Source organism: Aedes albopictus, unplaced genomic scaffold (assembly GCF_035046485.1).
Source record: "Aedes albopictus strain Foshan unplaced genomic scaffold, AalbF5 HiC_scaffold_181, whole genome shotgun sequence".
Lineage (NCBI taxonomy): Eukaryota > Metazoa > Arthropoda > Insecta > Diptera > Culicidae > Aedes > Aedes albopictus.
Genome location: NW_026916960.1, coordinates 25,675 through 45,275, shown reverse-complemented (window position 1 = coordinate 45,275; position 19,601 = coordinate 25,675).

The window sequence follows — 19,601 nt, the reverse complement described above, 5'->3', positions numbered from 1 at the left end:
TTCTTGTCCCTGGACTGGTTATTTCCGTTTATTACATACACAGAAACTCCTCCAAGAATCTCTCCAAGAGTTCCTTCAGGTATTTGAATTCTCTGAAACAATTCCTTTTTGAAAACAAAAACCATAGTGAAAGTAATATGGTCTGTTAGGAAAATCCTAGAGGAACTTTTGAGGCAGTTACTGACGGAACACCCGAAGAAATTGCAGTAAGTTCTCCGAAAAGTCCTTCATAAATTCCTCTGGAAGTTTTTTTTCTATGAATTTCTCCAGGAATTTTTCGAGTCCTTCAGTAACTCCTTCAAAAATTCCCCCATAAATTATTTCAATAGAAGGAAAAGGTGGCTCCCACTGGCGCAGCCGCTTGCATTATCGCTTATTTTGATATAAATTCCGACAACTATTTACTATTTCGCATGGAAATAAATTTGTAAGCGATATGATAATCCTAATCTACTAGGCGCTGTCCATAAACTACGTAGTCTCATTTTTGGCCATTTCAGACTTCCCCTCATCGTAGACTTTTGTTAATACAAATTTTTTGAAATTTTTATGGAGCGTAGTCTTTGGCCAGACCCCTCGTCCCCCACTAAGAGTCTACGTAGTTTATGGACAGGACCCTACGGTAATATCATTTCGTGGCTCTTTTCGCTATTCCTTCGGAGAAGAGCTTCTTCGTCGTCGCTATACGAGCTATACAGTGTAGTTCGGCACTGGATTCAATTGCCACCAACCGTTTGAAAGGTGTTCGTGCTGGCACCAGGTTTTGTCGAAGGCCAATCCGGCAGACAGGATATCTCACGGAGTTTTGCCATCAGAAATACTCGAAAGTTCGCTGTGATGGCACGGGTCAAACTTTCTCGTTCAGGCCGTCGAAGCTTGGCCTCAAGACATTGTGTCTCTCACTCGTGAAGAACAGGAATTTCGTGACGTAAATGCTTGGCAGGTGGTTACCTTCGCGATGATCCACAAGTTGATCACTCGATCATCAATCTATACTCGAATCTTGGAAGGTTACTTAGGGTAGTCAGTTACTGCTTCCGATTCTGTTGAAACGCTCGAAGTTCGTTAAATCGTCTCAAAGGAGAGGATCATCAGCCTTCCGAAGTGGATTACTCGTTTAAACCGCTCGATCGGTCCGTCAAAAGGAAAGATTTCCCGCAAGAAATTCGTTGTCTGTCGGCGAATCCACAGCGGCTACTGACCAGCAAAGATCGGAAACCCCAATCGTCGTTCATGTCGCTCAACCCGTTTCTGGGCAACACAGGCGACCTGTGGATAGAAGGCCATACATCATCTGTCGTGGCTACATGCTCACTCGCTCCATCTAAGGACTCCACATGGAGGACCAACCAGGATAGAGGAATTCCACGGAGTCATGTCAGTCGATCCTGAGCGACCATTTCAAAAATATCTGAAACTTTGCACAGTTTTTCAATTTCATCTAAATCGCCATTTTTCGATATCAAACCTTCATATCCACTCACGACTAACTTTTCAAAAGGGTGTATGCGAAAATAGTTCAAAAATATTCTAAAAGCTGTACAGCAAAAACGGATTGTTCGATTGTTATGAATTTTTCAGCAAAGTTAGATAACTAAATGATGATTCCTTAGAAAATATACACTGTAAAAAATTTCTTTTTTTACTATAAAAAAATATGATCTTTGTCACAAAAACTCAAATATCTCAGAACCCTATCTTTTTACCAACGTCAATTTTTTAGGGAAAATGGCCCATTATATCAGCTATCTACCATAAAATTTTGGTGATGGTAAACTGATAAACAAAAAAGTTATGACATTTCAAACATTTCACAATTTTTACATTTAGTAACAAAAAAAAATTGTTTTCTGTGTAAATTATTTCGAGAACTATATTTTGATGCTGATTTTATTGTAAAGGCTACCGGATGAATTAAACAAGTAGTTTTCATGATATTTTTGTTTGATTATTTATAATTACTATAGTATCTATTTGAACCTTAGACGCGATCCAGTGTTGTGATCAAAAATATTGAGATTGTCATACTTTTTATTGTACGTGACTGGTGAAAAAATCCCTTGATAGTGTTGAAAAGCTGTTGATCATAAGAAAAATGGAATTAAACTTATTTTGAAGACGAAAGCTGCATAATAAAAGTTTTATATATACGCGTATACGTCTAGTTGATCTGCAAAAAAATACCTCTTAGAGAACAGACTTTATGATCGGAAAAATGCGAGTAACTTCAACAACAACAAATGCATGAGAGGTACATACCACAGACAAACAGACGAAACGCCTAGAACAATTTTCGTGAAAATCCATCGCCCAGTTCACACTACCACCACCTGGTGGAAATGTTTCACGAAACACTGCGTTGTGCAATATCGTCATCAGAAGGCGCTAGTGTGAAACGTCAAACGCAAAGAAAAACGATGGGCACTCTTCTGGTTATGAAAGCCACAACCAAGATTCAAAATGATCGTTAAAGGCGTGGTCAATGAAAATTTCGTCAGTGTTACGTTTGTTTGTCTGTATACATACCATGAAAATGCTCACGAAAAAGCAAAAAAATACTACCGCTATGGATATTAAAAATTGTATAGTAAATTTTTTCTTCGTCCAAGCAAACAACACCAAACTAGTCAGTTAAAACTAATAAGTGATTTTGTTTATTATAATCTAACGAACAACATGAACAGTCGCTTTCTCAAAGGTCTTCAACTCAACGCTCTCTTGTAGACCGTTTGTGAAAAAAAAAAATGTTCAAAAGAGTTACGAAATCTCATAGATAAACTGAAAGAGACTGGTTATGCCCAAATTGAATACAAATTTACGCATTTGCACGTCCTGCCGTCTAGACTTTGACAAACGAGCCATCTGTATATCATCGGTAAAGCAGGGCGCAGGAAGTTCGAAAACGACAACAACTGAGAAATTGCCAGAAGTGCTAAGTGCAGAGAGTCATGCCACCGTACCATCAGCGACATCTGTTTAAACAATTTAATCACCCCTTTTTTCAAAAATGCTTTGAAATATACTTCAACATTTATACCCATTTCAATATTTTTAACGTTGCAAAACACGCTTTCAACATTCATCTTGAAGAAGAGGGAAAACACTTGTCCTCAAATGTAACAGCAAATTAATCAATAAACGACTAATGCGCGGAGGGCGTGATAAAATCGGAACAGTACTGTACATATAATATACATAATACATAATAAAAACAGATTGTTTTACTCACGCAAGGCCATTAACAATAAAATCAGCATCAAACTGCGCTTTCCGGCCGAAATAATTTACACTAAAAAAAAATTATTACTAAATGTGAAAATTGTGGAATGTTTGAATTGTCATAACTTTTTTGTTTATTAGTTTATCATCACCAAATTTTTATGGTAGATTGCTAATACAATGGACCGTTTTCCCTAAAAAATTACATTGGTAAAAAGATAGGGTTTTGAGATATTTGAGTTTTTGTGACAAAAATGATATTTTTTAATGTTAAAAAAAGATTTTTTTTTCACAGTGTACATTTTCTTAGGAATCACCATTTAGTTATCTAACTTTGCTGAACAATAAAATCTGCATCTAACTGCGATTTCTGATCGAAATAATTTACACAGAAAAAAATATTTATCAAATGTGAAAATTGTGAAATGTTTGAAATGTTATAACTTTTTTGTTTATTAGTTTACCATCATCAAATTTTTATGGTAGATTGCTAATACAATGGACCGTCTTCCCTAAAAAAATTACGTTGGTAAAAAGATAGGGTTTTGAGATATTTGAGTTTTTGTGACAAAAATGATATTTTTTAATGATAAAAAAGATGTTTTTTCACAGTGTATATTTTCTTAGGAATCACCATTTAGTTATCTAACTTTGCTGAAAAATTTATAGCAATCGAACGAACCATTTTGGCTGTGCAGATTTTTGAATATTTTTGAACCATTTTCACATACACCCTTTTGAAAAGTTAGTCGTGATTCAAAATAAAAATTTGATATCGGAAAATGACGATTTAGATGGAACTTAAAAACTGTGCAAAGTTTCAGTTCAATAGAAAATCATGAATTAAAAAATTTCCTTAATTTTGATGCTGTTGCTTGGAATCGCTCGATAGCCAGTAACAGATACCATTCGACAAAGATTCTGGCTTCTGCGTCGATGCGATCTCGATCGTAAGGTCGTTCGGTAGTGTGTGACCTGCTTCCGCTGCACCCCGAAGCCGATGATGAAGCCACAGGCAAAGAAACGTAACAGCTAGAACAATTTTCATGAAAATCCATCGCCCACTTCACACTACCATCACCTGGTGGAAATGTTTCACGAACCACTGCGTTGTGTTATATCGTCATCAGAAGGCGCTAGTGTGAAATGTCAAACACAAAGAAAAACGATGCGCGCGCCTTTGGTTGTAAAAGCCACAACTATGAAGATTCAAAGTGTTCGTTAAAAGCGTGGTTCATGGATATTTTGCAAGTGTTACGTCTGTTTGTGAAGGAGCAGTTCATAACTACTCTACCGTCTGTGTGAATCATGGCTGCACGAGTGTTCGCGAATAGTGATATGGGCTAATGTGGGTACTTCGGTAATGGCCCGTTATTTGGGAGAGGAGCAAACGTGAAAATGTACGTCGCCGTATTCGTTTGTATGTTTGTGGTGAAGGCTGTGAATCTCGAGGTGACCATCGACCTTATGTCCGACGCGTGTATCAATGCGGTGAAGCAGCCCATCGCAGCACGTCGCGGTCGCTTAGTGAATTTGTTTTGCGATAACTCGACGGCATTCGTCGGCGCTGATCGAGAACTGAAGCAGCTTCGTCGACGAAACAGTAGAATGAATACTGTCTAGAGAGTGGAATAACGTTCAACTTCAGCCCTCTTCGCTCCCCCACCCCCCTCATGAAGGTGGCCTGTGGGAAGCGGGGGTCAAATCGCTTAAGCACCACCTGCGTAGAATCCTTGGCTGTTGATCGTTCACGTTAGGGGAGTTAAACACTACAGTGACACAAATAGAAAGTATGCAGAACTCCCGCCCTCTGTCGCCACTGTCTAGTCACCCGCAAGATCTCCCGTATAAAAATGAACCATTGAATCTATTGGATAAACTGTAGATAAACAATAGATTCTTATGTTAACAATGTTTTCTATGGTATATGTATTGTAGAGGACATTTTCAAATGATGTTAGACGTAACGATTACAATAGATTTACATTGGATTTCATTGTTACAGCATTTTCTATGGGCATACATTAGATCAACATAAGATTTAATTGTTACAGTGTTTTCTATCGGCATACAGTAGATTAACATTAGATTCCTTTGTTATCATTGAGTTTCACATCGAACCCCTTGGCACCCGATGTGTGTGCCATGGGATTTGACCGATTTTGCGTAACTCTCACACATGTTTGTGTTATAAGCTTTAAGCGTGTTTGTTGTTTTGAAAGAGTTGGAGCTCAACAAAAAAAATGAAAAAAGACCAATGCAGTGAATTTGTTTGTGTTTTGCGTCGGTTGCCTTCAGTAAAAAAAAATAAGTTCAGCAGCCGAAGGAGCAGCCAGGATCACAGTTCCAGCAGAACGTCACGGAATAGCTAATGGTAAGTATCAAAGTGTGGCAAAATATGCAGAAATAGATGCTACCGGATGCAAAGGAATGATTTTATATTTCTAATTCAATTTGCAGATCGTCGGCTGGAACATCCTATGCTAGATCCGGGGGAACATCGGCATTAGATAAAAGTGAAAGCTTGTGGCCTCTGCTGTCTGGTCTACCGCAAATGTACGTATGCCGCTAGGACATCGGGACACAGTAAGTAGCATCACGATTAAAGATACAGAAAATGTTCGGTTTACCTATTACCAGTGAGCTCCGCCGGCATGTACGATGGTATGACTCAAAAGACCCGGAGGAAGCGTTCGGTTCGGGATATGTGCGATGGTCAAGCTTGTGCCACGACCGGTGGCCGTTAAAGTGATCAACAAACCCCAACTGGACGAAACCTCGCAGCGCACCTGTAGAATGGAGCATAAAGTTTGTATATGTGGTTCGTACATTCCCAAGCCAAGCTGTACTGATACCGTATCTTGGCGGTGCGAGGAAGTTTGATATTTACACAATTCGCCACAATCTTCTTCTTCTTAATGGCTCTACGTTCCCACTGGAACTTGGCCTGCTTCTCTTCAACTTAGTGTTCTTTCCATTTCCACATTTATTCCACGGTTCTTTCAGTATTTCCACAGTTATTAATTGAAGAGCTTGCTTTGCCTGTCATTGCATGAATTTGTATATTGTGAGGCAAGGACAATAATAGGCAAATCCAACGGAAGCTAACGATCCCTCTGCATCTGGTGGCAGGAATGAGAAACCTGTGAAAAACGTGACTCCGCCAAAATTTCACATGGCGCAGCATAGGCAAAGTGCACTTTTTCTCTTTTTCATATCGAATTCCGCATCGTAGAGAAACAAACGACAGAGACGACACAAATTTCCATAGCCCAAAAAAGACGGAATATCCCACAAAATTCGTCATTTGTAGGTTTTGCTAGTTTGTTCGTCTTTTCCCGACTTTTTGTGATATTTCGCCTTGAAAAAACTAGTGTCGCCCCTCCAGTAGCTATTTTAACTGTCATCATTTACACATTGCAAATTCGCATGTTGTGCACAGTGAGCGGAAACGAGGGTCATCGGTAATTGTAGGGTGGGGCGGGGCAAGATGGGTCATCTAAGTACAGTGAGGATTCGCTCGTTGGGTCACGACTGCGCCCCGATTAGCGAATCGTGTTCGTTCGTTGGGGCAACTGACAACTGATCAAAATGCTGTAAACACACGCAAGTGAATATTTGAATAACTATTTTAGCTAAAGAAGCTTGTGTAGAATTTGATTAATCTAATCTGAGGCGCAATTGTATCATAGGACTAGAATCATCTTTTGCATTTGAAAGTTTTGAACAATCTAATATAGGTTCACGTTGTAGTATATCGAGTATTTTAAGTGCTAAAATAATGGTTAAGCACGCTGTAATGATACGTTTGTACCTCATCACCCACTAAATGCAACTACATTAGTGGTCTAATAACACTTAGCGCGCTTCGGCACGGTTCCATCATGCCGCTTATAGTGTTGCCACATATAATGCTTAGTCTGCTAAACCCAGTTATCTGGCTGTGGGGCATGGGAGCCAAAGCTTCAACCATCAATGCAATTAAACATTACTCGATTTACTACATGATTGATCCAAATATTAGAAAATTGTTCGATCTGTGTTCTTAAAATGTAGCCCTGAATGTAGTATAATATATACAAGCTTCTAGTCCAAATGCATAAAGATAGTTCAGATTCACTGTTTTCAGATTTTTTTCATTCAATCAGTAACAAAAATAAAAAGCAGAAATAGACCAAACTATTTTAAAATGTTCATATTCGTTTGTAAAATAAAACTATTCCAAAACATTAGAATTTTCTGTTTCACAATAGAAAACAATTCCCAAACCATTGGATAGGGCAAAACAGTATACTCCGTAATCACAATTGAAAGCAATTCTAAAACAATAGAATCTAATGTGTAATTAAGTCACTGCTCAAAGAACAATATGAAAACATAAGAATCTTCTGTATAACAATAGAAAACAATTCCCAAACCATTGAATCAAATGTGGAACAAATAATAAACTTACAACTCAAAACAATACGTTTACCGTGCAATTCACTGTTTGGAACAATTCGAAAACATAAGAATCTTCTGTATCACAATAGAAAACAATACACAAACAATTGAATTCAATGTAAAAACAGTACACACAGTATGCTCTGCTTCACAATAGAAAACAATTCCAAAACAATTGAATCAAATGTGGAACCATAAATAAAATCACTACCCAAAACAATACATTTACTGAGAATTTCACTGTTTGAAACAATTCGAAAACATAGGAATCTTCTGTATCACATTAGAAAACCATCCCCAAACCATTGAATCTAATGTAAAATCACAGTTGAAAACAGCATGCTCTCGGCTTATTTAACTGTTCAAAACAATACAAACACATAAAAATCTTCTGTATATTTGATACCACGTATCGGTATTATCAACATTTCATTTACATTAGAATCTTCTGTTTTGTGAAAAAACTAGTATGGAAAAAAGTCATTTTTTGTATTGTTACGATACTTAACAACCTATACAATTCAATGTGAAATGCTCATTCACAATTGATTCTATTGTTAGAAACGTTTGATTCTATTGTTTTTCTATTGTTATTTTAACATTGAATTCTATTGTGAAAGCATGGTTTTCAATGGTATTGTTACATTGGAATCCTATGTTTTTCTATTGTATTTTTTATCCGGGCTGTCCAGCCCTAGATCCAGCCTTACTCCCGGTCACTTGCTCGTGGAAGCGCCTTTGTTTTCTATTCCAGAGCCCGACTACATCCAACACTATCCTGTTAGTCGGCTCAACCGTTATCGAGAAATAAAACGCAGTGTCCAGGATTTCTGGAAACGCTTTAATGTTTGATCAGCTGTTGGCTCTAGCAATGTTGGCAAGTGTCGTGGCTTCTGGTGTAGATCTAGCATTTTGTACCACCCACCCACTACATTCAAGGGTGCTGGCAGTAGATGAGATTTGTGCAGCTCCAAATCAAAACGCGACAATCAACCGTGAGATGTACACGAGATCAGACAAACTGATTCATTTCCAGCCCTGAAGAAGATCCCGATATCTGGATCAATACGTTGACGATAAGAAAAGAAAATCGAAGGTTTTCGGTGACTGAAAGCCGAAATACCCCGAGAAATAAGTCATCTTCCAGTCAAATCTCTACAAGTAGGGAATGAGCGTACGTCAGATTTTGGTGGATTTTTTACCATAGTTTCTTGTGAAATTCCCCCTGAAAGTCTTACGGATTTCCTTCCTGTGTTGCTTTCGAGATTTGTGCTAGTGTTCCTCCTAGGATTGCTACTGAAGACCTTTTTTAACTTTTAAATAGGGTTATGTGAGCGAATCGTTTTAACCAGAAGTTCTCCCGAGTTCGCTCTTAGAGGTTGCCTGATTTTTTTACTGGATTTCCACACTACTTTTCACAAATAATTCATCTCAGATTTCCTTTTGGAATTGCACATATTCTTTACCGGATTTTTTCTCAGTACATCTCAGAGGAAATAACGGGTGAAATCCTATCATTTTCATAAGAAATTACAAAAGAAACTTAACAAGTTATCCCTAAAGAAACTGAAAGAAGTTTTCCGGAAAGAACTTCTGAAAAAAAAGAACGCAAAATCATACGAGGAACTACGAAAAATAATAGGAGACGAGCACTTGGAGAAATCTTAGGATAACGAAAGAATCTAAGGAGAAACTTCTGGAGAAATCATGGAAAAAAAGCTTCTACCTCAAATCTCGGGAAGATCTCTGCAAGAAATCTTACAAAGCACTCTGTCAAACATCACTAGAAAAGCAGATATTCGAGTAGAAATTCCGGGAGAAACTCCTGAAGAAATTTTGGGATGTACTTCAAAAGAAACCACAAGAGAACCTCTGGAGAAAATTCCCGTGGAAGCTTCTGTAGCAATTCCGAGAGAATCTCTGGAAAAAAAAGACCGAGAAAAATCTCTAAGAGAAATCCTGGAAGAAACGCTGGAGTATCTCTGTCAGAAATTTCTGGAAGAATTTCTGAAAAATGTACGGGGATAACTTCACTGAAATCTCTGGAGAATATCCACAAACAAACAGACGTGACATTGGCAAAATCTCCATCACACCCAGAGGTGTGCGCATCGTTTTTCTTTGCGTTTGACGTTTCACACTAGCGCCTTCTGCTGACTTTATAGCACAACACAGTGTTTCTTGAAACATGTCCACCAGGGGACGGTAGTGTGAATTGGACGATGTATTTTCACGAAAACTGTTAAGGTGTAACGTCTGTTTGTCTGTGGAACATCTGAGAAGTACATCCCGGAAGTAGTTCTGCGCAAATGCCATGAGATTTTCTGGGAGAAAAGCTGCAAAAATCGCTGGAAGAAAGCGCTGGAGAAACTCAGGAAGACATTTTGTAACATTTTCGAAGAGGAACCTAAATCACAGAGAACAGACATTGAGGCTCGAATAAAATGTCGTTGAAAAACTGTTTAAAGCTAGTTTTGTGTTCGAAAGGAATCACCCAAGAAATTTCTTGAGTGATTCCTGGCACAAACTTTCTACGGAGACTGCCACTTGCTCAGTCATTTCTTCACAACTGCGTACTGCAATCGAAGAAAAAACTGTTGCCTGAGCGATTCAGGCAAGGAATTTCTCATGCATCTGAAGCTGATAAATTCCATGTGAACTGCAAACAGCTCTTAAAGAATTAAAGTGTACCTCAACGCCACCAACTGACACTGCCCAACATGATAGCTTGTTTTGACAACGCGATGCCATTGTTAATCGTGGAAATGCACTAGCACACAAAGCTACGCTAGCGCTTAAATGCCAAAAAAAACGAAAAACCCGGAAAACTAAAATAATCACATGCCACTATATGCTGGAACGCTAGCACCGCGCAACGGGAGCAAAAGACATACTCTAATATGACCGTTACATAGTTTTACACAAGGGAATGTGTTCTCTATGCCTAAACTTCAATCAAAAAAGTACAAAATATGAACGCAGTGATATCACTCCCAAGAAATTTATGAAAAATTTCCTATCGGGAACTCAGGGGAAAATTCAAGAGGGAAATCTCTAGAGGAATCCCAGAAACTATTCCTGTCAGAGTTCTCAAGATTGCGAAATTTTGATTGAAACCAAACCTACCCTCGAGCATCTCAAGATAAATTAAAAATGACTTCTTGTTCAATCTGATTATCATTACATTTCGCCTCTTTATAAAAACTGAATGATGCGGATCAATCATGTATTTTAATCTTTGGACAATTACTTGTGCCAACTCAAGCTGAATTTCCTGTTTCCAAGTTGAGTGCTCAAGCAAAATTCTTATTTTTTCGGAAGTCAAGACAACTGAGCTAATAGGAAATAAAACTTTTTAGTTAGGAAATAATAGAAGGGACTTTTTTCCCACGAGGAAAAGAGACAGCTTCATTTGATTTGCATCGAATGCGTTACCGGTGTTACTTTTTCCTTGCCATCTGCGAAAGGCTCAACTAATTATGAAGCACAATCACAGACAAACAGACGAAACACTAGCAAAACTTCCATCGACCTCGCTTTTAACGATAATTTTAATTCTTCTAGGTTATGACCTCCACAACCAGAGGCGCGCGTATCGTTTTTATTCGCGGAGATAATGCACAACGCAGTGCTTCGTGTAACATGTTCACCAGGTGGTGATACTGTAAACTGTGCGATGGATTTTTGAAATAAAATGTAGAAAATTAGTGTTACCTCTGTTTGTCTGGCGGAATTATTACTTGGACATTACCAGGAAACTAGCCATTATGCGATTAAAAATCTTTAGAATCAAATCATCATACCTGCCAACACTGCCTCATTCGAAACGTCTGATTCACGACCCACATACCTTGCTAAGCCCGGGTAAGTGAGGTTTGTGACTCCGCTCAAACACGGTGGGAGTATGAAATAGTATTGATCGGAAAATGAGAAATGAATGATTCTGAAATGAAATCTCCCCGATTATGAAATCTTTGGTTCTGATTCTAGCAAATTATTTGGTTATGCGTTGTGCACGTGTGTTCGAGAGATCCCGTGGTAGCGAATTTTTTTTTCTGCCCGAGTATGATTCCACTAAAATTTTAAACACATTCTTTATAAACCTTGATTTGTTCAACTGTCTTATTCATATAAAAAAAAACTATTTCATACATACTTGTTAACACTGGTGATTGAGCAATGACTTGGTTGCACTTCCTCTTCCATGCTCATTTCCGCTTATTTCTTTTTCGTTTGTCGTACAACTAAGGAATGTTGTGTGTTTTACGGTTGGTTACAGAGTTTCGATAACTTCCGAAAATAGTAAATGTTACCTAATGTAATGGTATTTCATGTAGACCTTTTTGCGTTGATCATCGTTTCATTGTTTTATTCTTGCTGGTGGTTGAATAGTTTACCGTTACAGTTATACTTGCTGTGATTCACTATTTTAGAAAATGGATTGTTCTTAGCTTATATTACCCTTGCTGACTGAATTTTCATTTCTTATTCCTTCATTAGTTATGTCATAACCGTCATGAATGAATTCCGTAAAAAAAACGATTGATAATACTTGTTTTTCATTTGATGCTTACTCACTAAACTTCTCGACCGGAAGTCCTACTAACGAAGAAAAATTCAACGAAAATGTACACACTAGCGATTACGACGGACGACTACGACGAAGACGACGAAAACGACAGTTACCCTAGTTATGTTTATTCGAACAATGAGAACCGATGACGATCGAAAACGGATTCGCTCTCTTCTTACTATAGTTTCACTACTATTTTGTAGACGACGCAATAATATGTATACCTCCGGACACATCGATTTCGATTAGAATTGTTTCCATTAGCTAAAATTTGTAGGTTAGTCTCTGCGGATCAGTAATCAGTTGGTTTGAATTTGGCTTTCTGGTTTTTGGAGATTTTTATCTTTAGTTTTTACTAATTTTTTGGTGTAGGCTTTTTTTTCGTAATGAGAAAAATCGTTTTTTACTTCTTAACTATAATACCAACAAGGTTTATTTCAGTGAATACCACTGATTCGCTCGTCAGGCTCTCTATAGCAAATTTTATACTTTTTTCTCTTGTAAATAGTGTGGATCAAAGAAGCGGAATCGATGTGATTATCTCTGATTAAGTTCTTGGTGATGTTACGATGATCAACGACTGATTACTTTAATGGAATCATTTCTGTTAGAGGTGTTTTCTGAACTTTTTCTTGGCTTGACGGATGGGTTGAAAATTTTTCATTAATTTCTTTAGGATTTCTCATGGATTTTTCTTTTTTGAAATTCAATCCGAAATTTCTCCGGAGAATTTTCCAGGAATTTCTTTAAGAATTCATCGGATGAATCTGAGAATTGCTTCCCAAATTCTTTCGGAAATTTTTCATAAAATTCATAAAATCCTCCAAGTGTTACTTCAGAAATTTCCTGATCGATTCTTCCTTAGAAGATTTTTCCAAGGGTTCCAGCACAAATTTCAGATGGTTTTGTTTTCAGAAATTTTTCTAGAAATTTCACCAGCAGTTGATTTCTGAGTTTTTTTTTTAATTAATCAGGAAATTGTTTCATGAACTTTTCTTCAAATATATCTCACTTCAATAATGATTCCAAAACACTTTTTTGTAGATTGCAGGTGTTTCTCTAGAGATACATACTGGCATGATTCGTCCAGGAAATTTTCCAACAATTTATCTCAGCAAAAAATTCAGCAAAAAATTTCCAGAATTCGCCAAGTACAAACTCCTAAACTCAAGAGATTCTCTATGAATTCTAAGGGATTCTAGTAAGAATGTCTTCAATGGGTTCTTTAAGGGATTCCTCACCAATTTTTTTTCGCAGGTGCTACAGGGAATCTTTTGTGAAAGATCAAAAAGATTACTCCAAGATTTTGTGCTCAAAGTATTGCTTCAGCAATTCAGCTTAGATTTCTCCAGGAGTTACTCTTAGCACCGATTGACGTAGTAAGCCATGGCTTAGGTTTAACTGAAAATTTCACTCTCTGTTCATATGTCTAACCAACAAGTCGTTTTCTTTTCATTCTGAAGATACTATGGGTTATGGGCCTATCGATTTCAAGTCATAGCTCTGAAGAATCAGTATTAATGCCGGAAGTCAAACAGGAGCAAATGGAAGTTCTAAGCAGAAAATTTCAAGCCTACCAGGTAATGAGCGATCAATCGGACAAGGTGGGATGTAGAATATTGCCGTTCAAACGAACTTCAAACGAAATTGAAATTCGTTTGTTTGAAAGACAGCGAATTTCTGTGAGAGATGTCCAGTATATTCCGCAACAATCCGTCAATTTTCTATCCGTCAACAATATCGCAAGTGATTACTACTCGATAGTGTTTGACAACACTGGGCACAGTGTTATCTGATCATCTCAAATGGTGGTAACAGAGAGTCACGAGAACGAACTGTTCAATTTCAAACAGTGCATCCGGCAAGGCATTCGCTTTTGCTCGGGAAGACGCCATGTCGCATGAGACATTTCAGCTCGGCGAACCTGAAAAAGCTAGCAAGCGGTCCGGTGCGTGGCTAGTGGACGACAAAACCCGCCGCATATTCGTCTATTTCCTACGAACGGCTTCCGAGGAAGAAGTCAAGCGGCGGACCGTTTCATTCGAACTGGCAACATTCTGGAGTATACCAACAGGCAATGCCAGAGATACCTGGAGAAGAATGGTATCCAACACAACGAACAATTAGCTACGCCCCCTGGCCGTTTCGACGAAGACACGAAAGGTTATCATGAAGACAAAAAGTAGAGACGAAACGTTCGTCAACGATACCTCAAGAGCAGCAAGTCAGCGAAATTAACGAGTATCAAGCAAAACGCCAAAGAAACGGTATCATTATCTCGGGAAATCGAAGAAGCACTTGGCGGACATCCGATTCTCGAGGATGGTGCAAATGGTCCACTTGAAGTTGAGGAAAACAATTGGGACGAATTTGAAGAAGCAGCAAGCAACCTAAGCATAGTTCTTACACTGTTACTGTGACTGCCATCACTGTGCTCTTTCCAAACCAAACTTCAATTACGCCTTCGTTGTAGCGAGTGAGGAAGCAAGGAGTCTATCCATGGGGCCTGAGATCTCAGGCCAGTTAGCCGAAGGAACTCTCAAGGGCAGGCTTACCAAGGATACGTCTCGAAGGCAGTCCATGGATGGAGCAAACTACCAACATTCCGTACCAGAAAGCAATCGGAAGCCTGATGTATTCCACTCACTGCACCAAACCGGATATTATGCATACAATTGAAATATCGGAATGCAACACTTCTAACATCGGCGCTAACATAGTAACATAGTAACATAGTAACATAGTAACATCGGCGCTGAAGCTGCTATACCGACAGGGAGGCCACAGCAACATCGAAGCCAGACAAACAGACATAACACCTAGAACAACCTCCGTGAAAATTAATCGTCCAGTTTACGCTACCATCACCTGGTGGACATGTTGCACAACACAGTGCGTTGTGCAATATCGTCAACAGAAGGCGCTAGTGTGAAACGTCAAAAGCAAAGAAAAACTATAAGTGCGCCTCTGGTTGTGAAAGCCACAACTATAAAGATTTAAAATGATCGTTATAAGCGTAGTCGATGGAAATTTTGCCAGCGTTACGTCTGTTTGTCTGTGACCAAAGGCTACAATAACACGGATTGGCTTCAATTGTTCCCGGAATGCTCGAGGAAATCTTCTAGAGATTTGTCATAAAATTCTCCGCGGTCTTCTTCAAGGATGTTTGGAGAAATTCGACCAGCAATATTTCAAGAAAAAAGTCTTCAATATTTAGTCGGGAATTCCATCACGGTTTCCTGAAGAATTTCTTCTGAGGATTCGTTTAAGGTTTCCTCGAGAGACCGCTTACTGAATTTATTTCGCGATTACTACAAAGAAGGGATTGCTACAAGATTCTTTTTTTTCTAAGCATTGCTTCAGAAATTCAACTCAAATTTCTCCAAAGGTTTATCCCAGCATTTCTGTCCCGATTTCTCCTGGTATTCCTTCAGAAATTGTTCCAGGGATGCTTCCAATGACTTTTTCAGCAATTTCCCAGGATTTCTTCCATGAATCCTCAAAGGATTTTTCCGAAGATGTCTGCAGACATTTCAGCAAAAATGTTTTCAAAAATTTCTCCAAGGATTTCTGGAAGGGTTCTTCCAGGGATTCCATTAGGAGTTCCTCCAGCCAAGAATTTCTCCTGGAAATGCTTAGGGGATTTTCTTTTGTGATTCCTTCTAAGCATCCCTAACTTGTGGCAAAAAGGATTTTTACTTCAAAAATTTAGAACAGATTTATACCGGTATTTCGCTCCCAGTACTTACCAGTATTCCTTCAGAAATCGTTCCGGAAATTTCCAGGCAATCCCGCAATGACTTCCCATAAAATTCTCCTGGAATTTTACAGGGATTTTTGATGACCTCATCCAAAAGGTTCTCCAAGGATACCTGTACTCTTTTCTCATGAATATTCCTAGAAATTTCTCCAGGAATTTGCTCTGGACCTCTTCCCAACATTTTGTTTTCCAATATTTGCCTCAGAAATTCTGCACTCCAGCTCTTCATATTTCTCCTGATGTTTATCCCGATATTTCAATCCCGTTTCCTAGGAATTACTGCAAGGATTCTAAGGAATTCCTTTTAGAGTTCCTTCAGGGATCTCTCACAGAATTTCTCCCGGCAATGCTAAGCGAATTATTCAGGAAATGATCGGTTTTATTTTTGCAGTTTTCTCTAAGATTCCTTGACTTGTGGCTATTTTTTTGTGGAATTTTTACTTAAGGAATCATGAACAGATTTATACCGATATTATCTTCCAGTACAGGCATTCTTTTAGAAATTATTCCAAAGATTCTCCCCATATTCCCTCGATGATTTCTCATCAAATTCTCCTGCAATTTTACAGGGATTTTTTGATGAACTCATCCAAAACTTCCTCCAATGATTTCTGTAGACATTTATTCACTAATATTACTAGAAATTTCTCCAGAAATTCCATCTAGACCTACTTCCAAAACATTTTTTTTTAATTATTCACCTTTTGGGGATCTTTTAACATTTCCTTCCTTATAAGGATTTTTCCTGCATTCAAATTGCTACACGGTCTTTTCTCGGATTGATCTCTGATTTTTGTTTTTTTATTAAGCACCCCCTTGAATACCCCATTACAGGAGATTCTTCCGGAACATTCTGTTTTTTTTTTCAATAGGCAGTAAAGAAGAGATTCATATTAAAGATTTCAAGTTCCAATAAAACGAAACCAAGAGAGAAATACATTAACTCAAGTCTTCTGGACAAATTACATACTGCGAACATCTGGAAGAACTTTCGGGTAGCTCTTTGGGGAATTTCCGAGAAAATTCTGGAAAAAAATACCATAGAACTAGGGGAAAAATGCCATATACCGGGGAAGCAGGTTACTCCTGGAAAAATGGTCGAGGAACTCTTGGAGAACTTTCCGAGAAAGCCTTGGAAAAGTATTCATAGGGAACATCGGCATTAATTTTTGCGGAACCACTGGAGGAATTCCCGAAGATTTCATAGAGCATTTCCCGATGAACTTTTAGAGGATATCCCGTAGAAATCCTGGATCAATTCTCGAAGGAACACTGAAAAAATGTACTAGGAGCTTTTGGAGGTATTTTCGAGAAGCTCCTGGAGGAATTCTCGAGGAACTTCTGAAGAAACTTCCGAGAAACTCCTGCGGGAACTGCCGAGGAACGATATTTACGGAGATCTCCTTGAAGATTTCTTGAGGCGATCCTGGTGTTATTCGCGAAGAACATATGGATAAATTTAAGGCCTTTATAACCACAGCTATAAAGACGTGGGTATTTAGTATGACTATGCTGGGGGTGACGGATTCGATAACCGGTCGGTCCAGAAACTTATCGTTATGGTAATTTTCTTGACTTCCTTGGGCATAGAACACCAATCTGATAGGCAGACTTTTTCGCAGTTGAAACATTACGTCAAGAAAAAAAAAACTGGATGAATTTCTGAGAAATTCCCCAGGAGTTTCTGGAGAAACCCCGAAGAATCTTCAAGAGTCATTCTGGAGGAACTGCAGGCGGAATTCCCGATGAACTTCTTCGGATTTTTTGGGAAATTATTGTGAAACTTGTGGGAATATACCCAATGAAATACTTCTGGAATTTCCAGGAAAACCCTGGAAAAATTCCCAGGAAAATTTTGGAGAGAATCATGCATTTTTTCTAGAGGACTTCTTGGTGAACTCCAAGTATAAGTAAATGTCGTGTCAATCCTGGAGGGATTTCCCGGTAAATTATGCAGTAATTTCCAGGGACATCATAGAGAAATTCCCAGGAAAATCCGGGAAGCATTCTGCCACAAATACTACATGAATTCTTGGTGAGCTTCTAAAGGATTTTACGTGGTATTCACTGGGAAGCCATGGAGGCATTCCAGGGAAATTCCTGGAGAAATTCTCGGGGATTTCTGGATGAATTTCCGTGGAAGTCCTAGGGGAATTGACGAGAAAATTTTCGGGGACTTCTGGAGAAATTTTCAGGAAACTTTCGAAGGAATTTCCGGCGACCTCATGGAGGCTTGCCTGAAGAGCTGCCAAACTAATTCCCGGAGAAGTTCAATAGGACTTCCCGGTGAACTAAAGAAAGCTCCTGGAAAAGTTTCTGTGGAAACTGTAGGGAAATTCTCAGAATTATTCTAAAAGCATTCGAGGGAACTCTTGGGAAACTCCTAGAGAAAATTTTGGAACCAGATGGAAATAAAAAAAAATGGAGGAATGCCAGAAAAAAACAACTGCAACAAATCCAAACTCCTAGAAGAATAACAAAAAAAGTCATAGATGAATCCCACAAGGAACTCCTGGAGGAATTACAAAAGACACTCCTGATTGAATCTAAACAGGAATGAAGGTAATACTAAAATGTATTAGCATTTCCACTAAAGTTAGGCTGAAATCCCAGAAACATCCGAATGGAACAATCATTATTACAATTCTCACCAGAATTTCAGTAAGTTTTCCGAAAAAAGTTATTTTTTCCGGCTAAATTACATGAAAACTTCTTAGAAATTATTGCAAGAATTTCCAGGAATGTAATCAGGTTTTATACGAAATGTCGACCAGAATCTCTCGAAACGCCGTCAGAGTTTCTTCAAGATTGCCTTCAACATTCTGCCCATAATTCACTTGAGTTTTGTATCTGCAATACAAAATACTAAAATCCTCTTATAGTTTCTTGAGGAATCTGATAACAAATTTCCTGGAAACTTTATGTTTTCCCGTGTTTCACCATATTAGCATTAGCATTAGCATTAGCATTAGGCGAGTCGCACAAATTCGTAGGTGGTACAGTCCTAGACCGCTGTTATGAGGGTTGCCTCCTTCCCGTCCGAACCAAAGCACAAAGATTTGGGACTGATCTCTGACTCTTAGACAAGACTGACGCAATCCTCCAATGGTCGAGCACTGTCCTGGCCACGTCCTTGCGACTGCTGAGGAATGGGAAAGGATGGTTAGTTTTGGACACCTATGAAAAATGTAGACAACTCTACGATCTCTCAGGCCTAGGTGTCACGGGAATTTGGGTGTTGTTAGTGGAAGGGTAAACTCCAAAGGACACGCTTGGTTAACGTTCAGGCACACCATTGTTAGACTGCTTCGAATCAGTTGTCTGCCCAATTCATCCTCGTCATCTTGTTGGCATTTGGTTGAATTACTAAATTCTTCGGTTGATAATCTGAAATATAAAAGAATATTAACATCGTACGTCAAATAAGCTACACATTAGTGATACGCTCGCCACAGTTACATATTTTTAAAATATTATTCATATCGTGCGATACATTTACCTGAATCCTGCTGAAATAAAATGTTAATTAGCAGTACATTGAAACACAAATACTACAAAACACAAGGAAAAGAGCATCAAACTTTGATCTTGGAATATTTAAAAATA